Raw genomic sequence first — 24,485 nt, forward strand, 5'->3', positions numbered from 1 at the left:
TGCATTATTGAAGAGTGTGGTGTAAATGTCAATTGCTTTCATCGGTAAATGTCTTGGATATACCACCGACACCTGCTGACTTTTTGTTTTTTATTGAATTGAAGATGAGCTGAAGCACAACCTTCGTAACCAACAAGGGACTTGGTCCCGTTTGCTCGGGCAGTCCAACGCACTAACCATCCCGCTACGGTCACTTGACACTATTACTTCGCAATTAAAAATACGATCCAATTGCTATAGAGGGCTTTTTTTGTCGTTTGCAATATTTGACTTAAGAATTCAATAAAGATGAAAATGAAGATCTTATTACCATATCAAAATTGTAAATTCTAATTACAGTGGATGAAATTGGGAACACATTTCGAAATGTAGAAACTACCTTTAAAATTTTGTATCTTTTATGGTTTCAAACGGTGTTCATTTTCAAAACTGAACTGGATAAAAAATAAACTTCGAAGTACAAGTACTACAAGATACACTTAACAGCTTACAGATACAGTTAACAGCAGGAAATTGAATTTGATGACTTAATTCATGATTTTGCAACTGACAAAATCAGAAAAGTATGCCTTTAATAATATTTTATTGTTTACTTAAACTTACATATGTATCTTAAAAAAGCAAATATATAGAAATAAACTTACTTAAGATTTAAAAAAAAAATAAAAAAAAAATTAGAAATCAACCAAAAAACAATACAAATTATCAAAAATCAACTATGAAGAAAAATGTTCAATTTTCAATTAATTTCAATTTCTTTATTGTTAACAATACACTAAGACAATGTCTTTTATAGTATTTGTACTTTGGTTGAACAATTAAAGTGCTGTTTGATTCTATATACAATAAGATAATACTTAGGCTGCTATATACAATAAGCCATATAAGACTTTTCCTCTCTTCTTCTTTCCTATTTCCCCCTCAACATCCTAGTTGTTCGAAAAATGTTTAAAAACCTCGGTCTTGAAACTTACTGCATCCGTTATCCTCTTATCCTTAACTATTGAAAGTAAATTCAAAAAAATTATAAAAGTGTACAAAAATATCTGTTTTGTTTTTTAAGTTCTTGTTATAAAGTAAAAATATTAAAAAAAAAAAACACACACAAATTAATTTTAATATGATTTTTTAACCTAAAGAATTAAAAAAAAACTATAGCTTATTTTTTGGCCCCTAAATCCTATTAGGCCCAAAGCCCCCAAAATTCTTATGACGCCCCTGCGCCATATGGAAAGAAATCTAAGAAAAATCGTAGGCAACAGCTGTGGAAACATGTCAAAAACTAATTGACTCTATGCCGACAAGATGTAAAGAGGTTCTTAAGAACAAAGGGAACCAAAGGTTACCCATTTACTCATATTCTTTAAAAAAATTTAATTTTAACTGATTTTTTGCCTTATGCTAATTCAAAATTTGATTCATTCTTAATTTTTTGGCTATTAAAAAGACGCATGAAAATAGTTTTATCGTGATTTTGGGTAATAACCTTCGTTTCTTTTTTTTTATTAAATTTCACATTAAAAATTAGAAAAAATCTTGACTTAATATATGTATGTATGTACATATGTGATCATTTTAATATTTTGTTTGGTAAATACTTTTATGATAAAATTGTAGCAGCAGAATTTCACTCTTATTATTTTGGCCACCACTGTATTATATTGTTTATATACAATGACTCCAAACAAAATGGACCAACTGCAATATAAATGCGTTCTAATATATTTCGTCAGCTTGTAGATGGAAAAACATGTATTATATTATTCAGTTCTGCTACAGGTGGAGTAAATAACCATCTCTGTAACACAAACGGCATGGAATGAAACGAAATGTATTTGTACAGTGTACAAGTATACAAGTATACATAAGTTGGGGTTGGGGCTATTTTCTCTTTCGAATCAAGCCTGCGCCTCTTCGTCTTCACTCTTGCTAACATTTTCTCACAAGTCACATTCATTTCAGTTCGGTGTTTTTTTCTCTTACAGTTACAGTATCAGAACAGTTGAGTTTGAAACTTTGATACGGTTGGAAGTGTTGTCGGATTTTGATTTGTGATATTGATTTTTTTGGTTACATTTTAAATACATAACTTTTTCTGAATTCGAAATGCTGGATAATAACAACAATTTCTGACTTCGAAACCTCACCCAAAAGGTTATTTGAAAAATCTGACACTAATATGTTTTAAAAGAAGCATTATTTTATGGATTGCTATTAACATTAGACATTCCACTTGGCGAATATTTTATCTTATTCAAAACCATATTGGGATTGGGATTTTATGCCGTTTTTGGTTTCGATGTAATTGTGAACACACTACTTGGAGTTCGGAGAGCCCAGTTTTCAGTTAAGATTTGGATAAGAAGTGTTTTTTTTTGGTTTGGTTTAGTGTTAGTGCATTTGAGTTCGTATATAGTGAAAAAGAGTGATAGCCATCGTCTTACTGGTGTTAAGTTACTAAGAAAGTATTACTGGTGTCTTCGTCGCTTACGTCCGCGTCGTCGTGGCCTCCGCCACTGTTTCGCCGAGTAAAGTCAACAGAATAAAGATTTTTGTATGTTCTGTAACCGGTTTTTTCTCATCCACTTGTGTTTTTGTTTTTCTTTTTCTTTTGTGAACAATCTTTGCGCTAAGTCGGTTATTTTATAGAAAAAAAAAGAAAAAAATACTGTCATTTCTTAAATGTTTTTATTTTACATTTTATTTCCAGTCCTTTAAAAAAAATATTTTCCTGCGCACTGTTCAAGGGATTTGTATGTATTCGAAATTGCCTTTTTTATCTTTTTGAATGTGTTAGTGTTTTTAACGACGCGAGCGACCGACGTCGAAGCAAGTGGAAATCCTGTACTCCAGCAGGAAAAATTATTGTTTTTTCCTCTTTTTCTAATCGGGTATTTTGTTTTTTATTCTGTTTCTCTTATTGGAAAAAGGATGCTGCAGTAGCCACCATCCACTATGATGGTGATGGATCGCGAGATGAAAAACAAAAATTCCTGAATTTAGTTTGCTTTTGCTGTGTACTGGTTTTTTTTTGCAATTTCCTTTTTGGTGCTCTTGTACTTATTTCTTTGTGTGTTGGTATTGTTGTTGGTGTATGTAGACAAAAAGAGGATTTATTTTTTCATAGTGTGTTTCTCCAATGGACCGGTAGCGGTACCTAAAATCCGGTAAAAGGTGTGAATATAAAAAATTAAGAAAAGAAAATCAATTTTATCTTGACTGTGTGAGACAAGTGTATGATTCATCTTATATCAATTCATTATCCTGTTCAAATATTAAAAAAAGAAAAAAAAACAAGTTTTATACCTACTTGGTGAATTTTTGAAATCACTTTCCCAATCTTTGATGTTTTATAATAAATACATTTTAATAAAATGGGATTTATATGAAAAGTATTTTAACTGGAATTTATCGACAAACCAGAAGCAGAACACGGGATACCTACATAATTAAGAAAAGCAGAGAAAGAGAAAGATTTTTTCAAGCTGTACATCGTACATGTGTAGTGTATATAGATGGAACATAGAAAAGGTCAGTATCCTAGTTTTGTTGTTGTTTTTTTTTTTGTGTTTTACTTTTCGTTTATCCTATGTTTTATGTATTATTTGGAACAAAATATGGGTGTGGGTATAGAATGGAAGAGATTCTTGTTAGGTATTATATGTACATACTTATTTATCAAGGGCTCGTAGGTAGGTAGAGTTTTGAAGTGTTCTTAAAATGGCTATAAACAAGGCTTTAATCTCGAACATTTAAGAACCCACATTGTACTGATATATTATATCAGTCATCATAACAATAGTCGCTAATTATGTATACAATGAATCAAGACATACCTATAGGTACGACGAACAAAAACAAATAGAAATTGCATATGTGTTTAGATACGTAACACCTAACTAGACACATATGTATATACAAAGGTATAGTTTTGCAGCTATTCTCCTAGTGTAAGAAGCATGTAAGGTTTTTTAGATAGATACTAAATATGTACCAACAAATGTCGGAACGTATGTACTACAGGTATGTTATTAATGTTTTTAAAAAACAATAGATTCAAATTTACAAAATAAGTTACCTACCCTCTTCGCAACCTATTGGAATTTTGCCCGAAGAGATTTAAGAAAAATCAAATAACTTCAAAAAATACCCATGCGCTGAAAAATAAATTTTACAAAGGAAATAGGTTACCAATATATCCTTACCCAACTACCTACATAGCTTGTACAATGTACATATACTCGTATATATTTTTTAAGGATAATCTAAATTTTTAAACTCAAAAGTAGGTACCTAGGTTAGTTACTTATCTACTTTAGAAAAAAAAACACGTGTACAAAAAAACGGCATGAATTAAAAAAGTAAAAAGGTTCATTTAAAACCTAGACTGTATCCAATAATTAGGTACATAGGTAGACACCAAAACTTTTGGAAAATTATACCTTTTCGTTTGACAAAGTGATTTAACATCGACGGAAAGACTATATTGTCATAATTTATCTACGTAAACTTCTTAAAATTGAAATAAATGAGCACTTTGTATAATTATCGCCAAATACGTAAGTAGTATAGGTACAGCTGAACATAGGTACACTATATGTAGGTGGAACAGGCACATCCCATATTTACATGAAAATATCTTTAAAATTTTTATGGTGTCCTTTGTTCCTTTCCTTTTCATTGAAAAATAATGAACTTCGAGTCTTCAATTTAGGACGATATCATCGATTTCATACCTAATAAAGTTTTTAAGAGACTGTTCGAAGTCAAAGTTGGATACAAAATTTATTAAACAAAAAATTAAGCAATTTCTGGCAGATTGACAATGTGAACATTTTAAATTCAAATAATTGTACAATCTCATACTCTTATAATATGTAACTCATAATAAGAAATTACAATAATAATAATAATAATAATAATAATAAATAACAAATGCTAATTTAAGGTAGTGTTTCATAACTGACTGAATATTTTAAAGAAAAAGACACATTGGTTGCAATCAGGGATCAATCCAAACCTATCCGGATTGGTTTGTGTTGTTGTAATCACATAGGAACAAACAGTTAATACACAAAACATCTTTTGCTGAAAGTAGACTTCAAGCTAGCCATTATTTGTTCATTGTTCGACTTTTGTTTTCGTGTCACCAAATTTGGAAAAAAAATATTTAAAATGCTTATTAGAAAATATGGAATTGAAGATTTGAAGAAGACGTGTAAACAAATAATTGATTTGTGGACACTTTTATCTTTTCTTTCTGTCCGATGCTTTTATCTGTTACATACCCGGTTTTAGTCGTTCACAAACATATCCGATATTAAAATATTTAAACTAGTCTATCGGATAGCCAAACAAACGCGAGTATTGTTATTTTTTCATTTTGTTATCGCGCGACCAATATTCACAAACAAAATCGGTGATGAAATTTCCGTAAGGAAACATAATAGAACATTGGCAGAATATTGCTAGATTAGCTTGAAAATGCAACGTTTGGATTATTTTAAGTTTGAGATTGAATTTTTTTGTGAAAAACAATTTTCATACCACCGACATGCACACATCCTACAAACGCATGACAAGTTATTGCAAAGGTACCTAGTTTTCAACTTAAATATATAGTTAGTTTAATTTGTTTGTCTTTTAAGATCGTTTACTTTGCCCATCATTGAGATGATCTTCAAAAGTTGTATAAATCTGGTCTATATGTATATGTACCTGAGCGATGGAGCGATGTAAAGGTAGTTTTCATTCCCAAGGCGGGAAAATGCTCGCATGTCAACCCTAAAGACCTAAGACCTATTAGCCTATCATCATTAATTCTTAAAACTCTGGAAGGATTGATTGATATCCATATACGTAATAGCATAGATAAGAGACTATCGATGTCTCAGCATGCTTACTGCAAAGGGAAATCGGTAGAAACAGCCTTGCACACTCTGGTAAGAACTATCGAATACTCCTTAGAGCAAAAGGAATATACTATGGTGGCCTTCCTGGGTATTGAGGGCGCTTTCAACAACGTTGACACATCAGCTATCACTTCTGCTCTGACGACCCTAAACGTCGAATACTCAATCTGTGAGTTGATTAATCTAATGCTAAAAAGCAGGATCATCAGCTCTAAGTTTGGGGATTTTCGCACAAAAAGGTCTGTCAGTAGAGGCACTTTGCAAGGTGGTGTTCTGTCCCCTCTTCTGTGGAACATAGTGGTTAACAAACTACTAATATCCCTTGAGAGGAAAGGCTACAGAGTTGTTGCGTGTGCCGATGATGTTGCTATCGCCGTCACAAGAGAACATCCTAATACACTGAGAGACCCCCTCCAAAACGCTCTCAATATGATCACTAGATGGGCTGATCACTGCGGACTTAGTATTAATCCTCAAAAAACAGACCTCGTCCTTTTTACACGGAAATACAAGATCCCAGTAACTGTACCTCCTTCAATAAAAGGTGTACCAATAATTTTTACCAATGAAGCAGAATATCTTGGTCTGATATTTTACACAAAATTAAGTTGGAAATCTTATATTCAGGAAAGAGTTAAAAAAGCTACAGTAGCTCTTTCCCTTTGTTTCTTGCATAGGAAAGAGCCATAGAAAGAAAATGGGGTTTTCATCCTTGCATAACCTATTGGCTATACACATCGGTCATCCGACCAATGCTTATATACGGGTTTGCAGTATGGTGGACTGCACTGGAGAAAGTCACATACTACGACAAACTCAGCTTGTCTCTGCATAAACGGGGCATTGAAAACCACACCCTCAGCAGCGACACCCCTCCACATGCAGTAAGTACAGCTATAAGACTCAACGCCCCATCTCAATGGACCAACAACAATGTGGGGCACTCCATCATTTTGAACCTCTTTGGTTCTATACCAAAGTACATAGACTACACTATTAAAAAACCCCTATTTGGAAAAAACTTCCAGATATCCATTCCATCCAGAGGTGAAAAAGCATTCATTTTTATACAGATGGATCCAAGACAAATGAGGGAGTTGGTAGTGGTGTGTACTCAGAAAAGCTTAATCTAAGCATCTCATTCCGCCTTCCTAATCATTGTAACGCCTTCCAAGCGGAAATTTTAGCGATCAAACAGTTTCTCTCCTGGCTAAGAGAAAACGTGATATCAACTTCTGATATCCGCATCATCACTGACAGTCAGGCTGCTATTAATTGTCTTGACGGTATCTCAACCAAATCTCAAACGGCCCTCGATTGTCGATCGTCTCTTATGGAGACGCGTCATGCCTATTTCACCTGAAAGGGAGAAGATAGGTATACCGATAGCTACAATAAAAAAAAAAAAATTGGGTGGCGCAACAGTCCGTTTGAGAACTAGGGCCTAGTGACTAACAACTCTCAACCATTCCTGTGTGCGAGTACTATTGTAACAGATGGAAGGAACCTACAGTTTTACGCCGAATCCGAACGGCAAATTTGAGAAAGCACTTTTCATGACAAGAATTACTCTTGGAGAAATTGTCAATTCCTCGCAAGAGGCAGTACCCGTGAAAACACTTTAGGTGGCATAGGCAGGGATCGAACCCAAGACCTCACGCATGACAGTCCAACGCACTTTTTTTTTTTTTTTAAATTCATTTTTATTAATTCATTCTTAAACCTATCTTAAAGCTAGACAAAAATTCATAAAACTAGCCTAATTATCCATAACTTACAACTAACTTAATGGTCCCATACGGACACTCTAAGTTAAATTATAACACTTAAAACTAATGCCTTTCGGCCCTAAGATCTATTTTACTTCATTTTAATTTTATTAATTTTGTATTTATTAGAAAATTATGAGAAAAAACTAATATCAAGGTCCTTTTTTATTTTTACTTAAAAAACTACTTAAAATTAGGTCCTTAAATAAAACTTAAAGCTAGCTTAAACTACCTATTCTACCTATAAACTACTTAAAACTAGAACAACCGCAGCAGCAAATCTAACGTGTTTTGTTTTTATATTTTACTGTCTTTTTTGTATGTGTTTTTTTGTTTTTAATTTTTTTTTTTTTTGTTTTTTTTTAATTATTTTTTTTTTTGTATTTTTTTTTTGTGCCACCATGCCTATTCTACTTAAAACTAAACCCTAAAACTATAAAACAAGTATGTAAGCCGGCCAAGGCTTAAAACCCCATCCCGACTACCCACTATCAAGTGCCGATTGAAGCCACCAAAACTGGTTCTCCTGCTTTACCCTATCAGTTCGGTCCCGTTCGGACACAGCCCTACTGAACCGAAGGAGCTCTGCTCCACCTTGTGCCATGACGTCCCGATTGTACAGGAGTCGCCTATCCACGGTTCTTCGTCTGACGTGGTAGATTAACGGAACTGCCAATCTATCCTGTATCAGACCGCATTTGTCTAAAAAGAGGAATGCCTCTGGTGGAATGAACCCGCTCAAGCGTGCACTTTCAAAATACTCGTCGTTCGGATAGAACGCCCCGAAAATTAAATTGTTGGTCAAAGACATAGCTCTTGCAATGTGACCTCGAACGAGTTTTATCACGAAATTGTCAATTCTGTTGATACGAGCCCCGTTGTATAGGACCTCGTTGGAATAGTAATGCACATAAGAAGATTCGGCTGTTCGATATAAGCCGTTACAGCGTCGTAAACACTGCCGCTCGAACACCCGAAACTTCTCCATCTGGGAAGGGGCAACGTTGAACCACACAGGACAACCATAAACGATCATTGGCCGTATGAGGGCCATGTAGCAAATTACCTTCACTCTGGGGTCAAGCCGACTGCTAAAAAACAGTCGTTTCGTCAGAGCGAAGGCTCCTCTGGCCCTGGTCAGAGCAGCATTTATATGTCTGTCGAAATATAAATACTGATCTAACCAGATACCGAGGTACTTCACTACACTTTTGCTCGCCAATGGCTGCCCGTGAAGATCAACGATGACCATCTTGCGCCAATTCTTACACGTTTCCCTCGTGGCCCCAGCCAACGGAGTCCGGAACAGAATTGTCTCTGACTTCTGCACATTTATTTTCAGTTTCCAGTCGTCGCAATATCGCTGAATCTTGTCGAAATCACGCTGCAAGAGAATTCTAATAACCTCAACCCTTCGGGCCGTTCTGTACGCAATTAGATCGTCGGCGTACGCAATTGCCTTTGTAAGACTACCTATCAGATCGCTGGTGTAAATGCTGAAGAGAATCGGCGAATTCACCGCTCCCTGTTGAAGACCATTTTTAATTGAGAATGTTGTGGTAGAAGTTACATTGCCACTTTTGACAACAAACTTTCTACCGTTAAGCATATCATAAAGTATATACAACAATGGCTTGCTAATGCCAAGCCTGCTCAGTTTTAGGTAAAGACCCTCTAACCATACGGTGTCAAAGGCCTTTTCCAAATCAACCAGGAAAGCACCTGTGCATTGTTGTTTTGATTTATTCCATTGGATATCAGAAACGAGTTTAGACGCAGCATGAATTGTGTCATGACCCGCCTTGAACCCGAACTGTTTATCCGGAATAATTTTGTCGTCCGCAGCCCACTTAGTCAGAGCCCTATTAATGATCTTTTCGAAAACTTTGCTGATGCTCGGAAGAAGACTTATCGACCGAAGATTTGACGGGTTGGAGTTGTCCTTTCCCTTTTTCGGGAGAGGATGAACCACAGCGGTCTTCCAATGCACTGGATAATATGCGTTATTCAGTGCATTATTGAAGAGCGTGGTGTAAATGTCAATTGCTTCCATCGGTAAATGTCTAAGTACAACGTTGGATATACCATCGACACCTGCTGACTTTTTGTTTTTTATTGAATTAAAGATGAGCTGAAGCTCAACCTTCGTCACTAACAAGGGACTTGGTCCCGTTTGCTCGGCGATTATGGCATTTGCCAAGGAATCGTCATTGAACCGCATGAAACCGCGGTTCTCAGATCGCCATTGTGTGATATCATTTCGAAGGTAAAAGTGATTAAGTAGGGCTCTGTTTTCCAGGTCGTGGTTGGGGCGAATGCTAACATTCACCTTGTACACTTGCTGGAAAGCAGCTCCCACCGTCTCCACTTTTTCCTTCGAGGGTCACTCGAATTAACTGACCGGATCTTGCGGTCCCAGTACTTGTTAATTGATAACCTGTAGTTCTCCTTAATCAACAGATTGACATTTTTTATTGACGATTTCAGTGTCCTAACCTCCAAGTCATGTGGGTCTGTAAGTCGTCTGTACAAGCTTTTGAGTCTTGTCAGTAAGCCACTCTTGTGCCTACGTAGTGCGTCAATAGTCGCGTTTCTGTAAGCGTCCATTTGGTCCAGTTCTTTGTACTTTGGAATTGTCCTTTCCATTGTTCGTTTTATTGTTTCGTCCATCTGTTGTAAATGTTGGTCAATTTCTGTATTTGTCAGGTTTCTGTTGTTTGGTGGGACTATGTCACTCGAACGAAGTTCTCTCGCTAAGGCGTTGGTGAAACGAGGCCAACGCATCTTACTGTAATTGTAAGAGTGCGTTGCAACGTATTCCTCCAACTCCACGCGTTCGTTCGGAATCTGCATTACAGCAGCCAGTCCGCAGTGATCACTGTCGTACTCGACTGTCTGTAAGCAGTTTCGCGGGTGATTACCCACTTTGTCTGTAACTGTCAGTCTGGTGTCGTACAGCAAAAGGTCCAGAAAGGAGCCGCTTCTTGGATACGATGGCCTTTCAGTAGCCAGCAGGTCGACGCCATATTCAACGCTGTAAAGATTCATCAAATTAAAAAGATGATTACCTCTGGGATTACTATGTTGATTTCCCCAATCTTCATGTTTTGCGTTCAAATCACCTGCCAAGATGAAATAGTTTTCTTCCAAGCTCAGTTTAAGTTCCCTAAAAACAATCTCAAGTTCTGATGCAAAGACCTGCGGAGCTCCAGCCGCATAAGCCGCAATCATATGCATCCGCTTTCCTTGAGAGAGAGAGATGCATACAACGCAAACTTCTAGCGTCTTGAGCTTTCGCAATTCATTGTTGTATATGACTTTATAACAGTCCAACGCACTAACCATCATGCCACGGGTAGTACAATAAACTGATGCTAAAAGAAACAGTTTTTGCGATAGCAAACTCTAGGTGGCACAATTTACAAACATGCGCAGCCACAAAACTCATATGGCACTGGACCTAAAGAGCTCTAAAGCCTTGTTATCTCAAAGCAGCCTTCATATAAGCTCTCTAATAGGTGTCATTACGGGACACTGTCTTATAGGCAGACACGCAATACGACTTGGCGTAGCCTCAGATGACTTCTGCAGGAGCTGTACTTCTCTGCACTTGCCACGTTAACCTAACCTAACCTAAGATCGTTTACGACAAATTTATAATAATTTATCTAGTAGGATAAAAAAGTATTTTTTTTTAAAATAATAGTTTGATTTCATCTATTCTGTAATTTTGAAAAATTAAAGTCGATAAAATAGCAAAAAACTAGTATTTAAATAGCGTATAGTGAATAACCTATTATATAGAAAAAATACTTTAAAATTAATAAGGTTTGCGACTTCTATCCTCCATCTTCCGAAATTCAAAACATACATGGGACAATCTTATAGTAAAGCAGTTATATTTAAAAAACTGATGTTCTCCGCAAATAACATTGACATAAAACCTTAAATTCAACAAGAAATTAGTTGGAACAAAGATATTCATATCAAGAATAAGATTGAAATACTTGTTTCAAAACGAAAAACAAAAAACCTACAGAAAAAATGAGCACAAATGCCAAATTAATTGACTTCAAATATTGTCAATCAGTTTTAGTGTTTCTGCGATAGTTTTTGCATAGCAAAAAACAATCTACACAAAAGCGGAACAACGTCTTTCGAGTCAGCTAGTAATATTTTGCAATTTAGGTTGGTAATGGAAGTGTTAACTTAAAAAAAAAAACTATTACAATTTTTACATGGTACATACATATACATATGTATCTAATTCATAAATAAATAAGGTTGTTAATGGTGTTGGCATCTAAATAAGTTATACAAATTTCTGGAATAATGATTGCCATACGAATTATTACAAAATTAAAGAATCAATCAAAACTGCAATAAACTTACATACATACATAATTATAATATAATATTACATTTTACCATATAAATGCAGCAACACCACATGTTGTCTTAAAAACTCGTTTTCTTCCCTTTAAGCCACTGCTGCTTACCGACACTGATACCGCACAATAATGCAATATAAAAATAGTACGTTTTTTTCTACATAAAACAAGTTAACAGATAGTAGAATACTCTTACAACACCTACGCATCAAGCTATTAAGCTGTAGAAACATTTATGTCGTCATCACTCGAAATGCGTATGCCTGCCTATCTAAATCGTGTTCGCTTCGTATTTTCTCTGTCGTAGGTAGGTAGTAAAAATACTTATGATGCCACATAAAACAAAAAGCAAGACAAATCTTCACGTACACTTCAACACCTTTGTTGTATAATTTACCTTAATGTAGGTATTTGTGTACTTAATAAGACTTCGAAAGATAAGGAATATTTGCTTGAAAGACCTATTGAATACAGACGTATTGGTGCAAAATCTTACTGGTAGTCGGTAAATCAAATTGCAGAAATAATTTTGTAATTGAAAGAAGATTGATTGAGGAAGAAAGTAGGTACATATGTTCTTAGGTATAGTTTGTCAATGTAAGATTACTCGAGTTTTGGAACTTAACTCTTGTTAACCCTTCTTTTTCGAATTGGACGTATATCAAGCACTGAAATATTGAATGTTAAGTGACCCAAAACTTCACTACACTCGTGTGCACACCCGAAACATGTGCTGTGCTAGAGCTGGCTTTCACATCAATTTAAGGTGTCAGACACCAAGAGTCCTTTAAATAACGATGGGCAGTGAGATGTCAAAGCTCCCCCAGCTTGGGCTCTCTATAAATTTAATTATGTGGAAAGTTTCCTTTAAAATTAAAGAATCTTTTCCGTTTAACGAAGAAGTATAGTTTTATTATTTTTCAATTATGTCAAATACTAGTAAACATAGAATCGAATAGTTTTCAGTGTCTGTTAAAGATTTGATTGGCCAATATGAGATAAATAATACTCTTCTTTTTGTTTATTTTGACTTTGAAGTCAATTATTTAACTATTGATTGAAATAACTTTAATTAAATTGTATTAAAAAAGGCACAATTCTGCGTATAATTTATAACTGGATGTGTTACCGTTGTTTTTAAATATTTGTTTTTATATTTTAAGTCAACTTTTATAAAATTGCCCTACGCGTGTAAACGTGAGACCGTTATTATATCTTGTCGACAAAATTGTCGTAGTCGTGCCACAAAAAATGTATACTTAGTTAGCAGAGAGGCAATTACCAGTGGTAATAAGATTAATCACTATTTAGTATAAATAAAACCATATACAATTCTTTTAACTGATATATTATGTATCTATCTAATTTATAACATTTTCGTGGTTCTGAAATTCTGTTTTTAAAATACATTTTCAAAATATCAATTATTGTTCTAAAAGAACGCGACAAACGTTGCATGTATTTCAAATATTTGTAGAAACAAAGCGAAGGCAATCAAAAATATGCTATCAAATTTTGTTTAACCGATAGATATGAAGAAATATAAATATTTGCAGTCTTTTTCCACTATAAACGTACACTACCAACCACTATGATGAGGCCAAAAATGTTGCTTTAAATTCTGATGGAGGTTTTGTACCCAATAATGTTTACTGCCTTTGAATACATATTTTCCTCTTAGAAAAATAATACGTAAATTAAAAACGGTCGTTGGGATTTCCCAAAATAAAAAAAGAGTATAAAGAAATGCTTAGGATATGGCCACATGTAAAGTTTTAGAAAAAAACGAAACAAATTAATGAAATGTTTACATTTTATGGTTTTACAACATAAATAAGTCCGCCATTTTAAAATATAACGTCTTAAAGACTAGAATTATGTTTTTTTTTATAATCGTAGGAAATTTGGGCCCAGGCATCATGAATAGCTTCGATTATCTGCCACTATTATAGTGTCTGCCGCATTCACGAACCTTACGATATAGCAAGCGTTTTCATTTATGTTAAAGTCCGTTGAATATTATGGCCACGGTAAATGTTCCACTTTCTCTGGTTGAATCCAATTACTAACAATCATGGAAGTGTAGATGGGAGCATTGTCTTGTTGGAAATTCCAAGGCAGACGTCCAAAAATGTTTTTCAGTCAAACCAGGTTTCTTATTTTGTTTTTCTCTCTCGTAAATATCAGTTCTGTTTTCATTATCCTTCGAGCCGGTCGGTGTTATGGTGGCTGATACTCAACTTTTGGGCCTTTCTTGTACCGACTTGTATAGTGATATTTAATGCAAGCCGTACAGTTATCCCCTTTTCTCTTGATGTTGTTTCTGCCGTGCGGCTTTGTTCTAAATCCTTTAAAACGTTTATTTTTCCTCTTTCTCTTATTATCAAAGTATTTACGGAACCCATTTGTGTTTCAAAATAAATCAAAAAAATGTTTTCAATACTTAATTAGATATTCTTAACAAAAGTTTTAAAAAGGTGTTAAAGGCAAGAATCTTTTCCAAAATTTGTGGCCTTATCCAAGTGGCTGGCAGTGTATACGAAACGAACAGAACATAGATATGTCATAAAGCCTATACAATAACTATACATGTATAAAATTTCGTCAAACCTTTGCTAAAAAGAAAACAAAAATTTTAAAATTAAAGTAGAGGTTTAGAAAATAGCTATATGAATAAAGTACATACATACATAGACAAACCTACATATGAAAAACAATATCAATTTTTTCGAAAAGAACAAACAAAATTAAATAATATGAAATGTACCTAGAAATAAGACTACGTTCAGCAGCGGTAATGACAAGGGACGAAGTCCATATTTTTTCTTTGTAAAAAGCATACATCATGATGATGATACTGAATTGCATTGGTGTCATTTATTATTTCAGTTATCCCGTTACTGTTTGAAATCTGAGTGATAGATAGAAAAAAAGAGTAGGAAGCATTGAAAAAAAAAAAAATTAAAAAGATAGATTAAAAAATGTTTTAGATAAAATTATTCGTGAAAGGTTTCAAATCATTTTTAGAATAACGTTTTGGAATCTAGAGATGTGCTTATATGGGAATAGAGTAGGGTTGATTTTGACAGCTCGTGGCGTACATATTGTTTATTTTACTTTCTATAAAAATATCTTTTTTTAATAACTTTCTAAATACAAATCATCATAGAAAGTTACGGCGCGGCGGCGTTGAGCAACACGTACAAATGATAAAACTGATATCAAAATTTGGTGTTGCTGGTAGCAATGCGCGTATTGTACGATTTGTATGGGGTACATGGTCGCCCCCCTATGAGTCTATTCACCGTTTGATGGCAAAATTTGAGTCCACCGGGGCAGTGAACAATCAACCAACGTCCGCGTCCGTACCAAATGCAGGATATACCAAAAACAGTCACTGTTCGTGAAAGTGTGCAGCAGAATCCGAGGCTAAAAGAGTAACTCTACTCACGTTTAGTTTACGCCTTTACTATCACTGCATCGAATTTGAAACAACTTAGAATTCTTTGAAGAAAACAATTTAATTTTGTTCAGATATGTTTTTCCCATCAATTCCTTATCTTGTGTAGTATTATGTATTGTGATTAAAAATTTATAAACTATACAATTTCAATAATAAGAACATTAATATGAACCGTCAGTTGTGAGAACGGAATAAGTCAACTTTTTTTGAAATTCATTTTTTGATGCAGATGTTATTCTTTAGACGTAGACGCATCTTCTAAGTCGATAAAAACAAAAAAATATTTTGGTTGTCGAAGTTACAGGGGGTGAAAAATTTCATAAGTCCTGGACTTATTCTTATGGAATTTCTTTACATTTTTGAGTTATAGATTTCTTCAAGATTTTCTCAGAATTATTTCTTGTAAGGGAAAACGAATTATTTTTTAATTCAGCTTTGACAGTTCACGAGGAAAGCGTTTTAGAATTTCCCAAGTTCTGTTAATGAAATGTAAGATTTTACCTCTTTTAAGGACAAGTTGACTTATTTATACCTGGCCCTATAATACGGGTAATAAAACCCTTCTATTGGATACCCTTTTTTCAGAGAAATGTTTATTTTTACCAAAAAGTGAATATTTGGCAAATAGGGAGTCATAAAGATATTAGGGTCATTAGGAAAACCCACGAACTTTATGAAAAAGAGAAGAAAATAAATAAGAGGTATGTTTTTTCAAACTGTGCGAAAAACTTGTGCCATAAATGTAACGTAATTTTTCCATCAATATCTAGTTTGTTTTTCAATATTAGAGATTAAACTATTCTGAGTCTTACAGTTTTTGAAAAACAGTAATTTTTGCTTTTTAAATAAATATATTTTTTAAGGTTTTAAAGGTATGTAAGTGTAACATTTAAGGGGTGACGTGGATTTTTTCTAACAAAATTGTCTTTTAGGAAAAAAAAAAAACTATCCCAGAATTGTCTAGTGACTTCAGCAACAGTGATGTACCATCTATTAGTAACAGGAAGCGAGGAATAAGGAGAAAACATTTATATAAGCAAGAAGCCCGAAGGTAACACTGCTTACGTGGTGAGCCCTACAAAAGCGTTAGAACTGGAAGGTTAACGGATGGAAAATCTAATACGGGCCGTCATTGTTCTTGCAAGCTAAGTTGTACGAGAAATATAGACACAGAACAAAGAAAAGAAATACTGCAGAACGTTTACAATGGTCAGTCAAAGAATGAGCAGGACACATATGTTATGGGACTTATAGAATGCATGCCAGTGTATCGAAGACGGCCTCGGTCAGGCACCGAAAAACGAGCAACACGACAACATTCCTTTAGTAACAACATAATGGTGTCAAATATTTTTAAAACAAGAATATGCAGACAAGCGTTCTCCATTTTGTTTTGCGTATCTAGCAGTGCAATTTATCGGCTCTCATCATTTGTGGCGGCGGGCAGAACACCTGTTGATCAGCGTGGGAAACATGATGAACGTGCAAACAACAGTGTGCTTGTTGCTATGAATGATCACATACGATCCTTCCCCTTAAAAGAATCACACTACAGCAGCAAGCATATTCAGTATTTGAAGGCATCACTGAATATCAAGATAATGTATGAACTTTTCTGCACTAAGTATCCTGAACTAAGTGATACAGCTATACGTGAGGCGGCCGCAGAAAAAATGATTCATCTGAGACGTGTAAAAATATGTGGTGAAAGAGAAGATGTTGGAGCTATTGGTTTTGACTATATGCAGAACCTGCCTTTGCCGAAGATTTCAGTGCAAGAAATGTTTTATGTGCGAAAACTGTGGCTCTATGTATTTTGCGTCCATGATATAAAGACGAACACTGCGGACTTTTATAAGTACCATGAAGGCATAGCAAAGCGAGGACCGATGACGTTTGCAGTCTGCTATGGAAAAATATTCAAAATCTTGATCCTGCTATCAAAGAACTACATGTATTTAGCCGTTTTAAGGCTATTCATCAGTACTTTCCTGTAGGGGGCACTCATTACTGCAATGTGATCGGAATTTTGGGATATCAAAAACGCTTATAAGAAGAACTGATCGCATATTCACTCCCTGCGAATACAACACAATGATATCTAAGGCAAAACGAAATGGATTAATTAAAGTAACGAACACCAGCAAATCATTAAACAAGGATTCCATGTTTATGATTTCTAAATACAGACAACTGACCAACACACAGCTTCTGAAGGTGGTGATGAAGAAGAAGGATACAACTTTTTTTTTATTAAACTTTGTTTTTACTATATTTTTGTATGTGATCTTGCTTATGTATAACACTTTTTTTTATTAAATAATCCCTACTATTACCTAAATATTTTGTTATCATTTAAAACTTTATTTTAAATAAATCATGTATTTATTTCATTAAAATTTTAGTTTTATTTGAAATTTCAAACCATAAGTTGCAAGAACGGAGTAAGTTCAACGTTTTCAAACCGTTATACCTGGCTACCAGAACCGACTTCAAACAAAATGTTTATCTCATTCCACTCAAATCCACGTGATCTCCATTTTATCTGCGTTTTGCGTTTTCCCAACACTTTTGCAAAATGGACTTATTCCGTTCTCACAACTGACGATTGAATATTTAATGAATGTGTATATTCATATTTTTTTTTGTATTAACTAAGTAACATATTCAATACAAAGATTTTTGCATTAGTCCAAATTTGTACGTATTATTTTTATCGAATACAAAAATTAAACTGTGGTACAATGAACATTTACTTTTGAAGGGTATTACTAAAGGTTTAAGTTTTCGTTGCTTAGATCATACATATATTAATACATACTTGAAAACTTTCGTAGACCTCTACAAATTTTTAGGAAAATCAAATTAATTTTTTTTGCAAAAAAAATCAAAATACTTACTATGTCAAAAACTTACAAAAATTACTTCTAAAAACTGGTAAAATTTTGGTAAAAAATTAATTTACAAAAGGATTGATTCTTAGGCGAACTAGGTATTCCTTCTTGTACTGATAACTAATGTATGATTTATGAGTATTATTCTACGTTATCATAAGAATGAAGTTATAAAATCAAAATGATCTTACTCTTCATAAATGTCAAGTAAACAAGATTGAGTATTTTCAAATATTAATCAAGCAGTAACAAACTGACAATGCAATGTGTTTTTTTTATTTTATGAACCAATTACAACGTTCGTTGTAATTGGTTCGTTGAACTGCAATTCGACTAAAGTGAAATAGTTTATGACAGCTCAGATATTATTGTTAGTCGATAAGGCTATCAAGTAGAATTTGTATGAGCTGAAAACGCTCTATCTGGACGAATTGGAATCTTTACACAATTTGAAATACTCAATAAACAACGAAGTCGCCGCTATGGCGATGACATAAGGAGCGATTGTCATATCTATATGTATACAGAGACATACCGAAACTATTACAGATAAAATATAAAACTGATAACTGCCCAATCTTTTTTTTAATTAAGATTCACATTTTAGCGCTACATTATAACATAAAAACAAAATGATGCTTCAAAATAAAAAGTAAACATCTTTCTAAAAATATTACGTCATTTTCTAAATTCATCCTTATATTGAAGAAATTAAAAAAATCTTTCTGGGTACAATTTAATGGCCAAGTTTCTTGGAACGGCGATATTAAGCACTAAAATATATACGTTAGTATTTATTAATAAAAACTTCTCCTCTTCCTTGTAATTTAAGCATTTAACTGTAAGTGCACATGAAATTTATGATTCAGATACTCAAATGCTAATCATTTTTTTGTGTATTCAAGCAACAATTGATAATGAAATTATTTCCTGTCTTTTCAGGTAATTATTAGCATATTAGAAACTTGTGATGCTATTTGCTTTGTCATTGGTGAGTGTAAGGTGAGTTAATAATAAAAAATTTCATACAGATTAAAATCTATTTAAATATTTAGTTATGCCAAAATAATTATCTGTTGGTCATAACAATTTGGAATAACAAATTTGTAAAAACTGGTATCAACTAAACTTAATCCTATTAAGATCGATTCTTTGTTTGCTTTAAATGCATGCAATTCACTTTTTAATGCCAAAAATAAGAGTTTTATAAAAATAAATAAAAAAAAGTGGATATATGATCCGCTGTTTCATTATTATGTTTAAAGAAGTAATTTGCAATGCATAAAAGTACATTTGCATTTCTTAAAATATTCATTTTATAAGCTTTTGGTAGATAGATAAATTCTTGTTTTTTTTTGTTTAAATAAAACAATATAAAAACATTGGTATAACATAGGTGTGCATAATGCGCATATAACGTAGTTAAATTCTTTAAAAAAAACAGCCACCGATATGTCAAAAGAAGGAAGAACAATAACACTGGTCGTCAATGTAATCTTTTTTTTTAATATTCAATAAAAATATATACTTATATTTCATAAAATACTTTAAAAAAACTTCAAAAGTTGATCGATTTCACCTGTCTTACAAAAATCTAAAAGAAACCATTTTTGCTCAAGGCAAAATAGTTTAAAAGTAAGTTTTGTTCTTGTAACGAATCTGATGTATAAACAATTCTATTATGACTGTCAAGTTAGCTTTACCACTTTAAAACTTTAGGAAACTAATAATGGGATTAATTGTCGTGATTTTGTTGTAAATTTGTTATGAGAGGAAAAAAACTGTCTGACCCTCTTTTCATAAAAATGTTCACACTTTAATGAAACACTACCAAAAGTAGCATTTTCAAGCAAACGCTACTTTTTGGTGGTGTTTCATTAAAGTGTTAACATTTTTAAGAAAAAGGGCGCTACAATTTACTTTATTGCAAAACTTATTAGTAGACATATTACGGCAATTGTTCAAACAAATTCGGAGGTGAAAATCCCGTGAGAAAACATAGTTCAGGTATAGTAGTGCTAGATTTGCTTGAAAAATTCAACTTTTTGGTAGTGTTTCATTAAAGTTTGAACATTTACAAGAAAACAAGTTTTTTTACAATTAGTTTACGAAAAACTTTTAGTTTTAATTTTATTATTTACTAAAATTTGTATTAGTTTCCTAAAATTCGAATTCGTTTCCTAAAAATTTAATTGGTAATACGAAATTGACAGACATAATTTTATTACATTAAGTTTTTGAAATGTGCAAAAATATAAAAATAATGTTGAAAACGGGTATTTTTAAAACTCGAGCAAAAAATTAAAATTAATTCGAATTTAAAATCAGCACTAAAAATTAAGTCCAAAACGTATTTTCTAAAACTATTAAAGTACCAAATTCAATTTGTTCTCGAAACTTCATATAGATACTTAAATGCTTTAAACTGTATCTAAAAAAAAAGATCCGTATTTTTCAAAAACATCATACAATTTATTGTTAAGAAATATTTTGAGTTTTTACTTAGGCTTAAAATACAAGCTTGTTTTTGTTTTTAGCATTTTTAAGGTCGCGTACTAAAAAAAATATGTTGTGATAGAAAGATTTAGGGGTGAGATTCAAATTAAGAATAAAAAAGTATTGATTTTTGTGTGCAACCAAAATAAAACATGCTTTTGTCAACCAGTATAATGAATGTATACTATTCAGATTTTGTATAGATTGGATTATAAAAAAATGCCCTTAAATTTAGTGTAGGAATAAATTTGTTTAATAAAACAAAAAACATAAACAAAAAGTTTTAAATAAATCTGTCTTGCATTAATATTTTTAAATTAAATTTATGATGTTAAAAATCGTTTAGTACTCAATTTAAGTATGCCAAAGAGACATTTTCAATACAAAAGGCATCTGTTCTTAAATCGTTGAAATCAAAATTATTATATAGTTTTAACTATAATCCTACCTTTCAACGTTTCTCGAAAACGATTGCGATTCAAAAACATTAAACAGACGCAAATGCTCTCCGAACAAGAATAGATATTGTTCTTCTCCTGTCATTATTGGCCTGAAGGTGCATTCGGCTATTCTATTAAAGGAATAGCATATTTTATCTTTTTTCTTATGAACAATTTTGTAAAATGACAATTTATAAAAAAAAAATACAGTAAATTGGAACTTAACAGGGTTGTTAAATAGTTGTTTTATTAGCTGGTATTTTGTTCCTATATTTGACATCTGGTCGCATACGACTTTGCGGCGGCGGCCATAAATTTACGCGGTCGCGTCACATTTAATGAATGAAAGCTTGTTTACTCCACTATGCTGAATAATCGATTGGCAATAGTTTCTTTTTATAAGAAAATGTAAGTTATCAGCTAAGAGTTGCAACGTGCGGCTGTGAAACTTACATGTATATGAAGGCAGCGAAGCCGGACAAAATGTCGGGTGGTCTTTGGCTTGGTCTGTTGCTGCATTGTTGAAGTTTGTTTGGTGACAGACATCGGCAATAACCTCAAGACATTCTTGATACTAGCATACAAGCATATAAAAATCCGCACACTTTAGTAACTTCTACATGTTCAAAAAAAACAACAATAAAAATAAAACACAATAATAATAATAATTATTATTAATCCAGTTTCCTGCATTTTGCCTATGGACTGGTCTGTGATATGTAATAGCATTTCGGAGACTTGAACAACTTGTTCGCCTACATTTTGGCAGCGGTAGCGGCAGTATTTGCTTTTTTGTCAAACCTTAACTTATACAAATATAATATGCACACATTCACTAATGTATATACATACATACACATAAATAGCCTCATGTACAGTCAAGGAATTTAAGATCATTAAACAGGAATAGATCGGTTATGTCCAGGGATCTGTTTTATTAACACAAAAAAGTTGAGAAAAAATGGAGTAAATGGCTTGACTTTTACATTCTACGATAACTTTGAAACCAAGCTAATATAACATCCACCAAAGATTTGATGTTGAGAATTATTATATAAACAATATAATGTGTAAAAACCTTAAGAATATGAACTATTTATTTTAATAATATACAAAATCAAATATCTGGTATAAGATAGCAAAACTTTTTAATATTATATGACAATTTTGTTGTCTTCTAAAATCTTTGGTTTTATGTGAAAGTTCTAGCTAGTGATACCACTGATAATTGTGTTATGACCGAGGATCACAAGATCAAAATATCGCATTTCACTCTAATATCACTTCTGTTCAGATTTACATTTTCTTTATCCTAGGCCTACACAGTAGTTGCGAATTGAAGAAAAAATTGAGGAAACTAAGAAAAAAGTTTTTTAAAAGTTTATTTTTTCTCATGATACTTTCTAAAATTACTTCCAACTTGTTCAAAAGTTCACTAAGTTGCAATGACAAAATACAGTAAATTATGCACAGGATTGTTATAGTTTGTCTATAAACTCAAATACCAATAATTTGGCAAAGGGATTGTGTTTGACTTGAATTCACACTCGGGCATAAGACCCACCAAAAATTGTGTAAATATCAGGTTGGATTGTTTCTATTGCTATAAATTAGTATAATAATACATTATTTATGTATGTACATACGAGTATGTATTTACTTTATAAAGAATATATCATTTTCATAGTAAATAGTGTGTTTGTGTGACAAGTGCGTTTGTGTAGGCGGATGGGTTATAATGTATTTACAAGTTGTTTAATAGCTCAAACTATAAATCCGTTTGGGTAAAATAAACTAACAACGTCAAGTATTGTGGTTGGTTTCTTCTCTGCAAACGCTAAAACGCTTATGCCAAATACAACATTCCAAAATGGTCAGTTTAAGAGTTACGAAAAAAGCATGTAAGTGCTATAATTACTCAATTGGTCAATGCGATTTTTAGTTTTTAATAAAGGGAAGATATTGATTGCTCTAAAATGCCCAACTGTCTCAAGATTGTGTTTGACTTTAAAAGACAAAATACATTTTATTTCAACGTCTTATAGATAATGTTGACACATATTTATACTTCATACCATTATAATTCAATTAATTGACGCGAATTTGAACTAATACCTGGGATACCTATGGTAAGCGAATGTAATGTTTGCTGTACGCTTTTATTTTACACATAAAACGTAATATAGCTAATATAAAATATAGTAGTCCTGAATTGTTTTTAATCAACTAGTTCTGTAAGCATAAACCGCAATGAAAACTGCAAGTTCATGTCACCAAAATAGGTCTCTTATTAATGTTGTTAACATAAATATGACCGAATTTGTAACAAAAACGCATTCATCACAAGGTCATGGAGTATTATTTTGCTTAAAAAGCGCATTTGCGTACTTACTTTCAGACTATACTTTATAAAATTGTGTTTAAGCAAGTCTATATAAATCAAAACTGACCTACATGCATACACACGTATGTATGTATATATTCTGACTTATTCAAAAGAATACAAATATTTTGATTTTCAATGTAACTCTTGTATTTTTATTAACCATACCAATCATATTTAACTTTACATTTTTTTGTATTTATTTTTTCCAACTAATCTGCATTTAATTAATTGATTGAGTCTAATCTTTTTTCTAATCAATTCATTCCATCATACAAAGTTTTAAGGGTTAAAGTGAAATTCATGTCTTTAGTTGAACAGTTACATGAGGTGAAAATTCGAAGTAATATTGTATATTGTATATGTACACAGTTACACATAAGTAAACATATTTTTGATAAGGAAAATAGTATGTTAATAAATGTAAGTGGATTAAAGCCTTCAAACTTTTAATTTAAAAACATCAATCTATGAGTACATCGAATTACACATTTCTGCTAACATATTTGCGAAAAATAACCTTCTTGGTAGAAGATATATTTTTTTTTGATTTTATAACTATTACTGTCTCTTGCCAAAATACTTTTCTATTTGTTTTATATAATACTGTATCACATAAAATGGAATAGCTTTATACATAAATATCACACCATTAACAAATGTTATGACTTTTTTACTAAAGTTCAATGTTGCCCTAAATCAAAAATCCAAAGTACTGATTGGCAGGTATTTTTATT

The 24,485-nt window shown here is 32.8% G+C and overlaps 1 protein-coding gene across 9 annotated transcripts in view; it reads left to right on the forward strand.

Annotated features, from left to right (window-relative positions):
• The first annotated feature begins 2,016 nt into the window (after positions 1-2,016).
• Positions 2,017-24,485, forward strand: part of LOC129952011 (SH3 and multiple ankyrin repeat domains protein 1) — a 124,425-nt gene continuing 101,956 nt past the window's right edge. For 7 of the 9 annotated variants that reach the window (XM_056064429.1, XM_056064426.1, XM_056064430.1 and 4 more), the window contains exon 1: positions 2,017-3,531. The gene's annotated coding sequence lies outside the window, so the exon portion shown is untranslated. The remainder of the gene's footprint in view (positions 3,532-24,485) is intronic. The other 2 variants (XM_056064423.1, XM_056064425.1) reach the window with 2 other exon arrangements.

Source organism: Eupeodes corollae, chromosome 3, assembly GCF_945859685.1.
Source record: "Eupeodes corollae chromosome 3, idEupCoro1.1, whole genome shotgun sequence".
Lineage (NCBI taxonomy): Eukaryota > Metazoa > Arthropoda > Insecta > Diptera > Syrphidae > Eupeodes > Eupeodes corollae.